Consider the following 18,173-nt stretch of genomic DNA (forward strand, 5'->3'; position numbering starts at 1 on the left):
TCTATGAAAGGGAAATAATGATGCCTATTTCATAGGATTATTGTATAAGTTAAAGACAGTATCTTAAGGGACTTTGCATAGGTAAGCAAAAACAGAGTATAGCTATGACTGATTCCTAACACTAGAAATTTTAGCACTTATCTGAAAATTTAATGTTCTTTTCACAATTACCCTTTGAGGCCCTACTGTTCTCTTTTTGTAGATGAGGGAATGAGGCTCGAAGTTAAATAATGTGCTTAGAGGTATGCAACTAGGAAATGGAAGAAGCAGGATTCAGCCCAGACTTTTCACCCTAAATTCACGGCGTCTTTTACTCTACACCGCTGTCATGATGAAAACTTAATTCTTTGTGGTATCATAGGACCAAAAATTGCAGAATGCCAAAAACACAGACTTTGTCTGTTCCCGATCACCTTTAGCCTCACAATCTGATTACTTACTCATTTGTAAAGTAGCCTATGCAAAAAATATATATCTCAAAGCAGAGGCTGATTCTGGGCAGTTTTGTATTCTCCAGTACAGGGCCTTGGGCCCAGCGTGTACTCAACATATGTTCATTGAATAAATATAGAGCTGAGTGGTATAAGTTTATATCCAGCTTTGCAAAATGGTTACACCAGCATGCCACCCCACTCCTCTTTTGTGCCCCTCAGAGCTCATGTTTTAAAAATACTTTTCTACACCTGTCTCGATTTCCAAAATGCTGGAGGTGGCTCATCGCTTGAATTAATCTGTACCTGATTTCCCTGACTCACTTGGAGAGATCAACAAGTTTGTACACCGATGTGAATAAAGAAGAGGGAGGGAACAGGCATTTTCTAATTTATCAAGAGACAAGCACTGACATATCAAAAATGTTGTATGCAAATGAAACCATCTTTTAAATAAATCAATTAACAGAAGTATATGTTGCAATCATTTCCAAGCAATGCCCTGAAAAAAAAAATTAATGTAGTGGAAGGACTTACCAGATAACCAAATCGAAAAGCATCCGTCTGCTTGGCTAAGTCGTCCTGTGGGCTCCTCCTGCACCCATCCTGCCCACAAGCCTCCTTGCTCTTAGTAAACACTTTATAGTATCAGTGATTCTGCACATACAGTTATAGGCTTGCTGCTCGTCCATTTCATACTACATGGACGTGCCCCCTTTGAGAGAAGAGTTGGTCTCAGAAGTTCCTTAGTGAGTCCCAGGAAAATAACACCAATCAGACATACTGAACACAGCCAAGCATCCAGTACATCATGAGGGAAAATTTATATTGACCACTGAGTCCTAGTGGTTAGTGGTCAGAACTAACCAACCGGAGGAATAAATTAGGGACTCAGGGGAATAACTTAGGGACCTGCACGACTTTCCATGGAGGTAGGCAGCAGTGGTGGTAAGCGTCACCTGCTTGGGACTCAAGAATCATCATTTTCTTCTTCCAGTTTGGCCACTGTTTTCTGGCTGGTGCTGTTGTGCAAGTTTATTGACTGCTTTGTCCTTGGTTTATTCATTTAGAACAGTGTTTCTCAACTGGGGAAGATTTTGCCCTCCAAAGGACACATGGCAATGTCTGAAGACATTTTTGGTAGTCATGACCAAAAGGGAAGGGGGTTGAGGGGGTAGAGGTAGACCTCTAGGGGGTAGAGGTCAAGGATGCTGCATTGCAGGGGATCCCACCCCCCCACTCCCACCCCCACCCCCCACAACAAAGAATTAATCAAGCTCCAAATGTCAATAATGCTGAGGTTGAGAAACTCTAATTTAGAAGGACCATGGTAATATCCTAAATCTACCCCCACCATGGAATGTTAGACGATTTTACTTTTGTAGAATACTTTGAGATCCTTGAATAAAAGTTGCTGTGTAATTTTTTTTTCTTTTTTCTTCTTCTCTTCTTTTTTTTAATCATGTTGCTACAAGTCCCCAGGCCTCAGTGAAGCTTGCTGACAGGGTCTGACTCAGCCTCTTCCCACATTTTAAAGGGTTATCTTTGTTCTCCTTGGAATGTCACTTTTTAAAAAATCTTGTTTTTCTCCCCAAAGTACTTTATATTTTAAAAGTTTGCTCTCGAACCACCTAATTATCTAAGTCATTTCTGGCATAATTACCAGGATCCTTAAAAAGAACTTTTCAAACTGGTCTTCATTTAAGAACTAACGGATACTTACTTTCCTGAGGTCAAGGAGCTAGGTGAGCTTTCAACGATAATCCCATTGCTGGCTGACTGATAGCTCACCCACAAGTAAGAAAGAGTTACGTTAGTAAAAGCAAACTGAGTCTTTCACTGACTCTTCTCTTCCTTTTGCTCCCGGAAAATTTTCTTCAGCAGCCCCTTGGAATTCACACAGAGAATGACAAAGAAGGGAAAAAAAAAAACAAAAAAACAAATTTCCAAAGTAGACACTCACAAAGAATTGGATTTATTTTTTCTGGAACCATCTAGGAAAAAAGAAAACAATCAGACAGACAAGACAATTTTAAACCAAGCCTGCTTCTGATTTAAGTCATTTCCTTTCTGCTAGCCTGTCAAAATTCAACTGCATCATATCAAGTAGGTCTGAAAAACAGATTGGTGCGTGAGGTATTTTTGGAACTCCTCTGACTTTAGCAGACTCTAGAAAATATCAAATGTGTCAGAAATCTGGGAGGTCAGGGGAATGGAGAAATGGAGTTTATTTTCATGGAAAGTTAGTTGTATACTTAGGTTGCTGGGAATATTTTTCCCTATGAAAAGATGATTTAACTAAAGGCTGAAGATTGGGGGGGAAATTAAACCACTAAGGACCAGGCAAAGAAGTAGAATTTCTACGTAAGAAAATTTCTTTTGGCATAGAAACTTCAATCTCATCAGCCAAGGAAGAGCTTCCTACCAGCCCATTAATAATAGTTCATTGCTGTTCAATGAATTCCTTTAGTGGACAGCAAGAGCCATAAATATTATGAACTGGAGGGTACCACTGGAAAGCATTGGGGACGTGTCCAGGGAGGCCGCTCTGAGACCTGAGAAGCAAGGGCTGCAGAAACAGGCTACCCATTTGTTGTGAAGGCAGCACTGCTCTCAGTCTTACCTTTTAAGTCCCTGGGATAGACATTTCTCTCATTTTCTTCCTTCCACTGTTTCAAGGAGACTATGAGACTGCAGTTGGATCATGGTGATGACATTCGCATTATGAATAATGCTTGGGGGCTAGAAGAAGGGTGCTGAGAACTGACTCTTGGATTCCCAGAACATTTGCACAATGATGTCTGGGATGCCAGGTCAGCAGAGTAAGTGTCAGAGGAAATGCAGGCAGCAAAAATCTATTGGAAGAAGATGTTAAAGACTAGATATTTATACAGAATTTTGCAATAGCTTCTTTGTTTTGTTTGCATTGTGGCATGGTGATGTTTACCTTGCCATCATTTTGTTTTTCTTTATTCATAGGATTATGTAGCTTGAAACAAATATTCTCTTGATGCTACTTAAGTGGGGTCTCTCTCTTGGCTTGGTGTAGGCTTCCTATAATCAGTCATGGTGTTGGCAGAAATGTGTGTTTTATCAAGAAACTAGCAGTCATGTCTATGTGCTTGTTTACGGTTTTCTTTTCCACATAGACTAGAATTGAATTAGACAAGAGTTTGACTTGATCTGATTGGTAGAACATTAAGTAGGAATGAGATTTCTTTTGCAGGCTGGAGGTTGCAAGCAGGGAAATTGAGAAAAAGAGATGTGGATCAGGAATATTGGTTATGTCTATAGTGAGGAAAGAAGGCCTGTCAATGTTGGGATTATTATTTTTCAAAATGAAATTTTAAGGAAATTGCTACTACCAAATTAGGGTGCAAAGTGATATAGAGCAGGGGTTAGCAAGTGTTATTATAAGGAGTCTGACAGTAAATATTTTAGGCTGTGGGCTGTGAGGTCTCTGTAGTGGCTGCTCAACTCTGCCACTGTGGTGGGCATGCCACATAGATAGGTAAGGAAACGAATGGGCATGGCCGTGTTCCAACAAAGCTTCGTTTATGGACATTGAAATTTGAATGTCACACGCCACAAAATAATTATTTTCACACGTCACGAAATGGTATTCTTCTTTGGATTTTTCTCAGCCATTTAAAGGTGTAAAAACCAGTAGTCTGCAGACTGTGAGGTGGCCCAGTGAACTTGGCGTGTGGTCTGTAGCCTGCAGAGTCCTGGTTTAGAGGAGAGAACGGTGACTTGGGACTAAGATGGACTCAGGTTAAAAATACAGCCCCATGACTAAAGCTGCTTCATTAGCCTGAGGACAGATCATTTTTCTAAGCTTCAGTTTCTTTTTAAAAAAATTTTTTTTCAACGTTTATTTATTTATTTTGGGACAGAGAGAGACAGAGCATGAACGGGGGAGGGGCAGAGAGAGAGGGAGACACAGAATCGGAAACAGGCTCCAGGCTCCAGGCTCCGAGCCATCAGCCCAGAGCCTGACGCGGGGCTTGAACTCACGGACCGCGAGATCGTGACCTGGCTGAAGTCGGACACTTAACCGACTGCACCACCCAGGCGCCCCATCAGTTTCTCTATAGTAAAATCTTCTATTCATGGTTAAAATGAAGATTAATAAAAGTAACACAAATAAAATGCTTAGTACTCTGTTCTCCCTTAACAATTGGTAACAATTTCATAAAACTATTATTGTTAGCTACACATACCAAATTTTCACCCATATTTGTAGTTGGAACATAACATTGTACATTTCTTTGACTGGTAGCATAAGATCAGATTTTTGAGGTCGGTCAATTTAGTTTTATTCCACAAGGATTTTCTTCATCCAAATGCATTTCTGTGGTCTCCTGCTAGAGTCTACAGATTCAGACTTAATACGTATGAAGCCTGGTTGACATATCCTTTCCCACAACATTCAAAACATGTTTTTCCTGAACCTTCTGACATTGCTCTAGGGAGAAGCTTGTCAGGTTCATAGTGCATTTTTTTTATATTACTTTTTAAATTTTATTTTAAAGAGAGTGAGAGAGCAGGGGAGAGGGCAGGAGAGAGAATCTAAAGCGAGCTCCACACTCAGCACGGAGCCCAGTCCGGGGTTTGATCCCACGACCCTGAGATCATGACCTGAGCCTAAATCAAGAGTTGGATGTGCAACTGACTGAGCCACCCAGGTGCCCCTCAAATTGCAATTTAAACCTGGGAGTTGCTGTGTTTCTGCTTTGCCCTTCTCATCAGATTTGGCAGGACAAGAGTCTTTGGTTTCATATTTGGGCCTTACATCTGTGACAGAGCAAGAGAGAACCAGGAGAAAATTACTTGCCTGGCTTTGGCTAGATGACATCAATGAGCACTTGGAGGAAACTTTACTCACAGTCTTCACATCTGATTCTTCAGGTACAAGCGTTTCTCTAACCATATAATCTGCGAAAATAGCTTCTCAAGAGACCTTCCAGTCCTAAAAATCTGTTCAGCTCAACTGAGACACTTAATTAGACTTTCCATTCGAAAGAAGTATTTTTTCTCCATCTCATTTTCTGACAAGACCAAATCAAATTTTGAAGAAAAGCCTGGTCTATGAGGCCAGGACTAGGGTGAGGCATGAGAGGCAACCCCCTCAAGGTACAAAATTTAGGGGACACCAAAAAACACAGTAATCAGGATAAATAATATTTAAAAAATAAAATAATCCAGGATGAACAGAATTTTAAAATATTAAAGAAAGGCAGGATCAGTAATAGTGCTTGCCAGCCCATACTGGAACTTAAGACACAAGGAAAAGTCAGTATTACTAATCTTATTTAGGATCCTTTGTAACCCTTTTTTTTTTTTTCCTTGAAAGCTGTGTCTAAAATTATCACCGTGATTAAAAACATAGGATTAGAAATTGAGTTGATCTTGTTGATCTGTTTTTCCCTCTTCACTGCTTGCTCTTTCTTTCCACATTCTCTTCTTTGACTATTCTTTTCTTTCCTCTTTATTCTGTTATCATTCACTCACATTTCTTTTTGCTACTTTCTTTCTGCCCATCAGCCATGGCCTATTTACTCTCCCTCCGATTTTGCAAGGGAAACGGTCAAAGAGCTCTTTCATTTATAGTAACTGAGTGGTTTCCTATAAGTCAATACGAACTCTAAGGCTAAAAAGCCTTTCATTGGTGGTGGTTTATGTCCTTTTGGCTTGAAGCCAAAATGGTGACCTCTTTAACAATTCTCATGATTCCCTGGGGGTATGGAAGTCTCCAATCTGGGAAACATTGTGCTCCGTGAAAGCTGATAAACCACAATATGGTCCAGGGATTTCCCTTTATTCTGTCAGTGGCAATCTTAGAGTAAGTGTTCATGAAAGTAGTGTAGGACTCACTCCTCTGTGATTCCTGACAGTTCCCAGCACATCCTTTAGAGAGGAGGGCTTGAAAACCAAGTGTTTGAAGTAAGCACCATTGGGATGTGCAGGACAATTAATGTGGCAGGATCTGGCATTTATAATCTGAACAAAAGCTCCCTCCCTCTTTCTTAATATTTATCCCAGATGAGAGCATGGCTCAGTACCAAGAAAGCATCCAGTTTTTCTTCCCAGGGAAAGCTAAGCCAGAAGCACAGAAAGCCACAGGGAAGTGGCCATGGGAACAGGGGCCAGGCTGTCATATATTCCATGCAGTAGTTAGAGCACCATGGGGACATAACCTCTGAGGAACAATTTTAAATGCAAGCAATTACATGAACACTGATTCAATCCAGCCCTGGGATTCTACAGCAGATAATCGGGCAGAATCATGATTTGGGAGTATTTTCACAATTATACAGTGTTTAAAAATGTATTTGGCTCCTCTGTTGCCCAAGAGTAAATATATGTTATTGTTCCTTGAGTCCAGAAGTTTAAGTTCTAAAGCAGTAAAATAAACATGTCACATGTTTACTCACATATCATCTAAACACACACCAAATGCTTTCTGTGGTTGGTTTGAAGTTTTGATTCTGGTTTTCTGTATTTATTTATTTTTGTTTAAAGAAACAATGTGAATATCCTCTGCTGGGTCAGGACGGGAGTCAGAGAGGTGACTCTTTCCAGATGATGGGAGAAACCAAATTTAGTTCTTCCAGGCTTGGAAAGCTTCCTGCATGAAGTAGCATTAGAGATGAGCCTGAAAAAGACAAAAAAATGGGGGTGGGGTGGGGAAGAGGGGAGGGGGGAATGTGTTCTCAGAAGAGAAGAGAGGAAGACTTTCTTGTTCAGATGAGAACTAGTGGCTTTCTGAGGTAAATCCAAGGGCGGTATAGAGATGTGTCTTCAAACTCTGCACACATCCAAATCACCCAGGAGAATTGGTAAAAATGAGAGTCACTGGGCCCCACCCTCAGAGTTTCTGATTCAGCAGGTCTAGATGAGGCTTGAGAGCTGGTATCTCTCTTTTTTTTTTTTTTCTTTTTTTCTTTGAGAGAGGGAGAGAGAGCATGCATGAGTGGGGAGAAAAGCAGAGAGAGAGAGAGAGAGAGAGAGAGAGAGAGAGAGAATCCTAAGCAGGCTCCACACTTTGCATGGAGAGAGAGTAAAAATTTTATGTCTATAATTCAGTTTATTTCTTTATATTTTTGTCACCAATGTTTGCATGTTTAAATAATATATTTTTTAGTTTTGCCTTGCTTTGTATTTTCTATAAATACAACCATAGTTTATATATACTTTTATACTTGCTTATTTTATTCTACATTATGTTTGTGATATTCAACAGTGTAGATGTAGTCCCTTCCTTTTCATTGCTGGTTAGTATCTATATTTTATTTACCCAAATGTTGGTCATAGGCTTTGTGTTGTTTTAAGTTTGGAGCTATTGTGAACAATCCATCCTGCTTTGATTATTCTTACACTTGTCCCCAGGTGCTCATGGGCATGAATCGATGATCTAGGGTACATATGTTGGAGTGAAATTACTAAAACTGCAGTGTATGTATAAATTTACATTTACTAGTGATGAAAAATTGGTTTTCAAAAACAGTTATACCCCATTTCTACCCCCTAAAATGCATGAAAATCTCCACTGACTCACTTCTTTGCATTTGGTTGTGCCAGATTTTTAAAATTATACAAACCTTAAGGATATGTAATGATATTTTATGATTTTTATTTGCATTTATCTAATTATTCATAAAGTTGAATACTTTTAATATGTTTGTCATTTGAGTTTCTTCTTTAATGACACACATGTACATATCTTTTGCTAAATTTTATCTTTTTTTCCTTTATGTATTAATTCAATAGCATTCTTATATATTCTTACCCTCCCTCCAGTGGCAGTAGACCTTTAATTTATACCAGTACAGGAATATGAGCCCAGGAGGTACTCCTGTCTTTTCTCTAGGAGCAGGGCTTTTATTTCTTCTTCTTCTTTTTTTTTAAATTTATTTATTTTGAGGGAGTGGGGGGAGGAGAGAGGGAGAGAGAATGAACGAGCAAGGGAGGGGTAGAGAGAGAGGGAGCGAGAGAATCCCAAGTAGGTTCCTCATTATCAGAGCAGAGCCCAATGCAAGGCTCGAATCACGAACCATGAGATCATGACTGGAACCAAAACCAAGAGTGGGATGCTTAACCAGGTGCCCTGCAGGATTTCTATTTCTACCCTCCCTTCAGGAAGTAGATCTCAGCATGACGGTTTGCTTCCCCTAACCAAATGGTATAGACCTTTTGCTTCATATGAAAGAAGGGTTTAGGGAAGCAGGCAGTGTTTCTCACCTTTTCCTCCAGCATCATCCCAGACCAAGAGGTCCTGACCTGACCTGAAATCAAGTCAGACGTTCAGCAGGCCGAGCCACCCAGGTGCTCCCCCACTACATATTAGTTATTAATCTGAAAGAGAAACATTGCTTTTACCACAGAGAAATCTGGCAGAAACTACCTTAGCCAAATGATCAAATTCAGCATTATCAATAACGACACAAACTGACCCTATTTGCCCATGATATGGTTCACTGAGAAGGCTCCACTTTGTCTCAATGTTATCCTTTCCAAAATGTCTTACCTGCATCCAATCATGAGGAAGCAATAAAATGAATCTAAACTGAGGGACAATCTGCAACAATAACTGTCTGTCCTGGACTAAAAAAAAAAAAAAAAAAATGTCAATGTGATGAAAGGAAAAAAGTCATGTTGGGGAAGGGGAAGAACATATTTTGTTAGGTTCATACATTAGCTTGTCCCTGGGTTTTATTTCAAGTCCCCATTGTGGGTTTAACAGAAAGAAAAGTCTTGAAAGAAGCAGTGTTGAAAGCATAATTGAATTTAAATATTAAAATTAAAATTATTTTAAGTGAAAATATTTCTTTTTTAGTTTTAATTTTTGTAATTATTTAAAATTTTAGTTTATTTATTTATTTTGAGAGAGAGAGAGTAAGCATGAGAAGGAGAGAGGTAGAGAGAGAGAGAGGGAGAGAATCCCAAGCAAGCTCTGCACTGTCAGCATGGAGCCTGATGTGGAGCTCAAACTCACAAACCCTGAGATCATGACCTAAGCCGAAACCAAGAGTCAAGACACTTAACTGACTGAGCCACCCAGGCACCCTAAGTGAAAATATTTCTAAAATATTTCCCTGTCATATTTAATAGAGATTATCAAGCATAATTTAACTTTTTTTGCTTACTCAGAATAATCGTTGTGAGTATTCTTGGACTTCTAATCATAACAATAACCCTACCAGGAAGATATTATTAAAATTGTTCATTAAAAAAAACCCATAAGCCACTAAACTGAAGTTCTGAGAATATCAGAGAGGGAATAAGAAATAATAAAAATATTCCCAGATGATAATTTTTATTATTGGTGAGATCCACAATTATTACATTTTAAAGGATGTATTCTCTCACTGACATCTTTTGAGGACATTCAGTCTTGCCTTAAGAGACCACTGGGGTGAAATACTAATAGCTTATGTTTATTGACTTCTTTATTTGCCAGCATCACTTTATATACTTTCACCCTCACAAAAACTTTATGTGGTTGGTGCTAGTTTTATTCCCATTTTATAGGAAACTAAGGAACAAGGAAGTTAAGTGATTTGTTCAAAGCCACAGAGTTACTATGCAAAAAATTGCAATAGGAACCCAGGAAGTTTGGCTCCAGAGCCTATTCCTTTACCACAATAGGTTCAGTTAGCATCCACCCTCTCATATAGATAACAATAAAAGGAAAAAGAAAAAAGAAAAGAGAAAAAAATTATTTTTGTGATGAGAACTCTTAGGATTTACTCTCTTAATAACTTTCCTACATATCATACATCAGTGTTAGTTGTGTCATCATGTTGTACATTACATCCCTAGTATGCATTTTTTGTATGACTGGAAGTTTATGCCTTTTGAGAACCTTCCTCCTTCAAGTCTGATCTCTTTTTGTGTGAGTTTTTTTTTTTCTTCTTTTTTGATTCCACATATAAGTAAGATCAATATTTGTCTTTCTCTGTCTGACTTATTTCACTTAGCATAATGCTTCAAAATCCCTCCATATTGTTGCAAATGGTGGAATTTCCTCTTTACCACCACACCATGCTGCCTTTCACCATGCTGTTCTGCACAGTGACTGAATGGAGAAAGCTGTTCTCTACTCTTAGAGAATAAATATTAAATAAATAAAATAAATCTCCACCTCTGGAGACAGAGCACTTGCATTGTTTTCTTTTCATTGTTGATGATGAGATTTCAAATCTCCAGAACATTTGCAAGATGAGAGCAATGAGCAACTATATATTTATCTATTTATCTAGGCTAGCTCATTTTTAATCCTTTGCTTCTCCATTTCTCTCTTTCTGAGCCATCTGAAAATATCATAATCCACCAACCCTTAGGAGGTACAAGTAGCTTGTGTATGAAACTATTCTCTTATATATGGCCCATTATCAAATTTCTGTAATTATCTGAATGATATCCTCTATAGCTTTATTTTTTTAATCCAGGATCCAAAAAAGAATAACTCATTGCATTTAGTTGTTGCACTTCTTTAGTCCACAATCCAGAACAGTTTCCTATCCCTTTTTTTTTAAAGGCTGAATAATATTCCATTGTATATATATCTTAATCCATTCGTCCATCGATAGACACTTAGATTGTTCCTGTATCTTGGCTATTTTAAATAATACTGCTATGAACATGGGGTGCAGATATCTTTTTGAGTTGATATTTTTGTTTATGTTGGATATATTCTCAGAATTGGAATTGCTGGATCATATGGTAGTTCTATTTTTAATTTTTTTGAGGAACCTCCATACTGTTTTCCATAGTGGTTATACCTATTTACATTCCCACCAACAGTGCACAGGGGATCCCTTTCCCCCATATCCATGCCAGCATTTGTTTTCTCTTGACTTTATGATGATGGCCAGTTTCAAAGGCATAAGGTGATATATCATTATGTTTTAATTTGCATTTCCCTGAGGACTAGTGATGTCGAGCATCTTCTCATGTACCTGTTGGCCTTTCATATATCTTTGGAGAAATGTCTATGCAGGTCCTTTGCCCATTTTTAAATTGGGTTATTTATTTATTTTTGCTATTGAGTTGTATAAATTCTTTATATATGTTGGATAGAAACCCCTCATCAGGTATATGGTTTGGAAATATTTTTTCCCCATCTTATAGGTTGTCTTTTCACTTCTTTGATGGGAAAAAAAGAAGGGGAAGGAGAAGGAGAGGGAGAAAAAGAAGAAGGAGGAGAAGGAGAGGGAGAAAAAGAAGAAGGAGGAGAAGGAGAAGGAACAATCCCCAAACTCTAAAGTAACCACAGATTTTATAGTTGTAAGATAACATACATGCAATAGGTCATCAATAATTATTAGTTGAATGAATAATTCATAATTTCTGTTTCCATTTTAATTTTCTTAGTGTTATCTGAATGCTGTTTTTTTCTCAAGTTTTGATAATCACTTACTCATAGTTCAAATGAATGTGTGTTGAAACTACGTTGTATGCTCTGTGTGTTTCCACAGTTTCCTGTACTTTCCTTCGTGCAAGGGATGTCTACCAGCGCAGTTCATTGAACTCCTCATGAAAGATGAAGCTCGTACACGTGTTAGCACAAGCAAACACTGGACTTAAGAAATATGTAGAAAGACATTCATTAAAAGGAACAATCAACAAAGCTGGGGCATTGGGGGTTAGAGTTGCCTCCTCCCCATCCTAAAGCCTCAGGGTGCCTGTTGGGACCTTTTCATTTTAGTGCATACACAGTCTGAGTGTGAGGCTCACATGATTCTTATCAGACTCAAAGACAAGGAACTGACATCTGAACTCACCCAGCTTTCCATGAATTTATATTCAATCTCATATGGAATGCTACTGAACAAACTACACTTCAGGTATTCATACCCATGAGGTATTCATAATGCAGGCATGCCACGGAAATGAGCCCTCCTTGAACACCTCAACTCCTATTCCAGGATGCATGGCATTTTGTTGTTATTGCTTATTCAATCGTATCTCTTATACATTCTAGATTTTAAGCAGGAGGCAAAGAGTACTGTACTAATTTTGTTGTCCATTTTCTGTCTGGTAGCTTACACAATGCCTGACGCATAGTACAAGTTATTATTAACTATTCCAGACACTGTGGGGGCAAGGAGGAGTCAAAAATGTGAAAGAACTGGTTGTTTCCTCCCAAGAACTTGTAACTTTGGTGAGGAAGATTGATGGGGAAATAACTAACAGTAGTGTAAGTTAATAACATAAATGCTAGGAAGAGATTAAAATTATCAGCCCTGGTAGTCTCCAACACAGGGAAGTTAATTGCTAATTTATGGGATCAAAAAAGGTTTTACAAAGGAGTGGTTTTCAGTTGCATCTGCAAATAATGTAGTCTAATATATAGTGAATTCCCCTTTTCCGGACTTCCAGTCTTTTTCCTGAAAGGAGAAATTTTTAGAAAGTCTTCCTGTTACTAAGGGTCTGCTTCCTGAGGAAAGTCCTGAATAGCAGTTAATGATTTAAAAAACAAGAACCTCTGTGTGACAATAATGGATCCAGATCTGGGTGCTTCAGTCTGGAAGGAATATATTAACCAAATTTTCAACCCAAATGCTATTCCAGAGCCTTTGGGTGTCTGTCTCTCTGCTTTAGTTTAAGCAATTGGTTTTTGACTCACAAATAGTTTCAGATAATAGCATTTCTAATTGTATTTTAGTCCTCCTTACTATCATTCATTCAAGGGTGTGAACATTTATTTTTCTTAACTGGATTCATAGTGTTTCTTGAATGCTCTGATGACCAAGATAAAATATATAGACTTTAGTAATTGGGTTTTCCAGCTGAAGAGCTATTACCTCTCTCAAAAAAGAGAGAATATACAAGTCCATTTGAACTCTGGTATTTTCTTAAAAGAACTACACATTTTCATAAAATATTTTGCTAAAATACTACAAGTTTTGGTGGGCTATTTCCCTGATTTACATCAGAAACTCAGTTGAAAAGGTGAAAAAGAAACAAATCCTATTATTTTTTCCTTTAAATGATTTCTTCAGCACAGAAAATTTAAGAGACTTGCTCTTTATCACACAGAAAACCAAAAGCAGAATCATTAACTGAGTCCTATATTATGTGTTTGCTTCGTGGCTATAAAAGAGATTAGAAAAATTTTGTCCCTAATAATATAGTTTTCACTAACCACTCAGAAAATGACAGTGAGAGGTGGAAGGAGTTAAAATGAATGTCCTGAAAAAGGCAAGAAGAGGTGGAAAAGATGAAGGCTGCCTGAAAGAAGCAGAATTTCTTGAAGCAATCTCTAAGGCCACACCACTGGCCCATGCCATCAAAATGGTGGGCTATATAACATAAGAAGAGGCTGAGACCCTGGGTGACCAGTGACCAAGAAAGAGCTGTGGCACAGCTGACTACATGAGGGTTGTTGAATGAATTAAACATTTCCAGGCCTTTTCTCCTTTCACCTGAAATCATTTATGTGCCATTCTCTTTAACAAAGTTGTTAGGGTACAAAACATTTATGGTCTGTATCTTAAAATTAGCTCTCATCTATTCCCTGTAGTGCTATCTATACTCCTAAAATGGATTGTAGTCACTTTAGGGACAAGGACAAGGGGATATACATTGCATCCCCACAGGATCTGGTACAATTTCTTCTACAAGTTAGGGAATCAATAAATATCTTTTGATGGTATTTTGTTTAATTTAGATGTAAGGGATATACATTGTGCTTATTGCTGTTTAAGACAATTCCCTTTTTTTTTTTTTTTTTTAAGGCTGATGCTCTCCCCTTTCCCACCTGTGAATCGTCAGATGAGGCATCAGAAGCCATACTTTCACTCTGAGGTGCTCTCTGAAAGGCAAATGGAACCAATAAGACTCTTAGACATTTGTAGTTTGATCTGAGGAAAAAAACAGACATTTGAGTTTCTTGTCAATGAAAACCCATTTATAGAAAAAAAGAAGGTCCACAAACTCCCTGGTTCCCATATGTGTCACACAATCTGGTTGTCTACCTAGAGGCATAGCTTCTATTCTTATCCATTATCAAACACCACAATTTCCCTCCAGTGTTAGCTGAAGATTCCTTGATCTCCTAGAAAGTGGTCCTAACTTCCAGGCTAGGGATGGTCATAACCAAGTTCAGTCTAATAAGTCTAATAATAATCATAAACTCAGTTTTATCTACTGTGACACAATAGGAAGTGTGCTAAGTGTCTTCTGAGAAATGCGTATTACTCCTTGAGAAAAAGAGAAAGAATAAATTCCTTTCTACCCTAGCCACCATCCTCACCTACTGCTTCCTGTCTTTGAATGGAGTACCTGGTGTCAAGGCAACCATCTTGTGACCATGAGACAACTAAGCCCCCAAATGGCTGGCATACTGAGGCTGGTGAAATAAAAGGATGGAAAGAGTCTGGCTCCTTGATAACATTGTCAAGTGGCAGAACCAGCCCTGGAATATGTAGAATATTATTTTGCTAGATAATTAAATCTCTTTATTTATAAAGCCACTCTTAAATTTTCAGTTACTTGCAATAAAATATATCCTAAATGATAGACCATATGACCCAGAATCTTCCTTATATTTTATTAGATTCATTAGTATACTGCCTATAAATTCTTTTTCTCACTTGGGTAACTAATGTAAATTTATATTTTGTGCAACCAAAGAAACATTAACTTATTATATAGGCTTATTAACTCATATATAAGCTTTTCACTAAATATTTGAGGGTTTTTGGGTTTTTTTTTTTTTTACATCACAGGAGAAAGTCAGGAAAGGGTTTATCAAAACATAAAGGATAAATGATACTTCCTCTGTCTCCTTTGAGTGTTTTCCTCTGCAATTTGATTTAAATTTGGATGAAAGCAACACAAGCTCATAAACTGCTATTGCTCTTATACTTTCCACTGTAAGAGTCGCGAATGAGGGGCCCCTGGGTGGCTCAGTTGGTTGAGCCTCCAACTTCAGCTCAGGTCATGATCTCGTGGCCCCACATCGGCTCTGTGCTGACATCTCAGAGCCTGGAGCCTGCTTCGGATTCTGTGTCTCCTTCTCTCTCTGCCCCTTTTCTTTGCACACTCTGCCCCTCTCTCTCTCAAAAATAAATAATAAAAACATTTAACAAAAGAACTGCAAATGAGTAGGGAGGTAATTTGAGCATAGCTTAATCAAAGGTAGGTGCTCTTGCTAATAACCAAAGAAATGCAATTGAGAGTTATTATTTTATGTCATCTGGGTTGAAAGTAAAGTAGAGATATAAATATGTAGTGATGAGCATTTCAAATGGACATATCTCCTTTTAAAAGGTATAAGGTAACCCTAAGTAAAACCTACAAAGACATTCATCTCATTTGACCAAGTAATCCTATGCTAGAGAATTTTTCCTAAGGAAATATTTTGACAGATGTAGGACAGATGTTTTTATCTGTAAGAGAAAAAAAGAAAAAGAAAAACATTAAATATTCAACAATAAGAAAGGAATGTAGCTAATTACAGATTATAAATGAGAGGGACTCTAGTACCACCATTAAATATAGTAATGGTTATGTAAGCAAGTAAGAATACAGAAAATGTGATGTGCTTTTTAAAAGCACAATAAGTAATGACATGTAAACTGATTGCAATTATAGATAGGATCTATACAGGAAAAAATACAAAATAGTTTTTGGAGTGAGGTGGAATTGAGGGTGATCTCTTTCATTTGTTTGGTCTTATTCCAAAATGCTTTACTGTTCATGGCAAGCATTATGTCATGGCAAGATCACCACCTATGCATCGAAATAAATGTTTTACCTCTCTCCAAACATCATGTGGACTTAAGGATTTGCTTTTTCTATGTTCTCATGCTGAATAATCTGAATAATGGAAAATTCTTGATGAGGACAGACCTGAGAACTGATAAGACCACCATCACAAGGGATAGAAATGTTCAACACAAAGCTCTTCAAGGCCTTAGCATGATTGATGAGATAGTATCTAGGTGGTATCAGAGTGGCCTACTTTCTTCCTAATCCATAGCTTCTCCCTGTTTCCTACCAGGCAGCTGTTTGTCTCTTATCTTTAGGAAGGTTCCTGAGCCTAAAAAGCCCTTTCCTAGGCCTGCTGAAATTCTTTCATGTGGCTGAGGTTGCACCAAATATGCTGCTGGGAAAAGATGTCAGTGAATAAAAGTAGTTCCCCTTACTAGAACTGAGAATCCTTTTCTTGAAAAGAATGTAATTGGTGCAACAGCAATATCTAGGGAACACTTTCTTTTTTTAAAAAAATCTTTCTTAATGTTTATTTATTTTTGAGACAGAGAAAGACAGAATGTGAACAGGGGAGGGTCAGAGAGAGGGAGGCACAGAATCTGAAGCAGGCTCCAGGCTCCGAGCTGTCAGCACACAGCCAGACATGGGGCTTGAACTCACAGAGTGTGAGATCATGACCTGAGCCGAAGTCGGATACTTAACTGACTGAGCCACCCAGGCGCCGGTAGGGAACTCTTTCATTTGTCCTTTCGGATGAGGAAGTGGTATAAAGTGATGAATGTGTACAGAGCTGCGCTGAGAGAACTTGAGAGGGAACTCCTAGGTGAAGAAAATACATTTACTTCTACTTCCACATTGGTCTGTGTCTTTATGTAAGATAGGAAAACACTAAACAACACTGATCATGTGTAATGGTCAAAATGGGCCCACGTTCTATAGGAACCATGTCTTCAGCAGAGAGGAATACATCGATGGAGAGAAATCACCACATTCTGAGAAGAAATCTTGTGTCCCAGCCACAAGAAATATAAATTGCCTTTTGGGATTGGGAGAGATAGTAGTTGTCCGTACAGAAGCATGTATTAGAGGCATTAGTGCTTCTCAACCAGAGGAGTACCACCTCCTGGTAGGCATTTGGAAATGTGGGGGAGAATGTGTGATGTCAGAATGACTAGGAGGTGTTACTCAATGTAGTGAGTGAGGGCTGGGAATACTAATGTTGTCCTATAGTGTCGTAGACTGTCCTGAATAATGAGGAATCATCCCCCATAGAATTCCAGTAATGACCCTATAAGAAAACGCTAGAAGAGCAAAGCTGGGAATGATCATGAAATTATCATCAAAAATGGAAGGAGGAGGGGGACTACAGAAGAAAAACACACTTCTCTGAATATCAAGTTTTGTTTTGATGGTAATGATTCCACAGTGCAGGAATGTACCTAGTATATTAGGAAGGGCTTTATTAGATACCCTTATGCAACATCATCCAGGGAGAAACCAGCTGCTTTGGAATTCTCCAGTTAGAGTCTGAAAGTGGTAACACTGTGAAATTTATTTTAGAGAGAAGCTTACAAAAAATCAGGTTTCAAAAATATACCTGCTGGAATTTTTATCAGCCTTTATACTTTTTCTGGGCTTTATAATTTTATCTAGACTTCTGGGATGGCAAATTTGAATACAGAGAATGCCAATCAAACAGATAAAGAATACTTTTCATTTACATTTTTCATTTTGAGCCTAATTCTTACTCAAAACAATCCAATAGATAAAGAATATCCAATGCATGAAGATGTGGTATATATACAATGGAAGATTACACAGCCATAAAAAGGAGCAAAATCTTGCCCTTTGTGGTAACATGGGTGGACCTAGAAGGTATTATGCTAAGTGAAATAAGTCAGACAGAGAAAGACAAATATCCTATGATTTCACTTACATGTGGAATGTAAAAAAAACAAGACAAAACAAATAAACCGACAAAACAACACAAAACAGAAACAGACTAATAGATACAGA

General features: G+C 38.1%; 1 long non-coding RNA gene across 1 annotated transcript; it reads right to left on the bottom strand.

The window, feature by feature from the left end:
* Positions 1-6,903: 6,903 nt before the first annotated feature.
* Positions 6,904-14,298, bottom strand: LOC147581729 (uncharacterized). The gene is made up of 2 exons (XR_015249738.1): positions 14,200-14,298; positions 6,904-7,089 (listed from the first exon to the last, which is right to left on the bottom strand). It is a non-coding gene; the product is annotated as an uncharacterized LOC147581729 (long non-coding RNA).
* Positions 14,299-18,173: the final 3,875 nt, after the last annotated feature.

This window comes from Puma concolor, chromosome B1, assembly GCF_028749965.1.
Source record: "Puma concolor isolate L17-30 chromosome B1, mPumCon1.1.hap2, whole genome shotgun sequence".
NCBI lineage: Eukaryota > Metazoa > Chordata > Mammalia > Carnivora > Felidae > Puma > Puma concolor.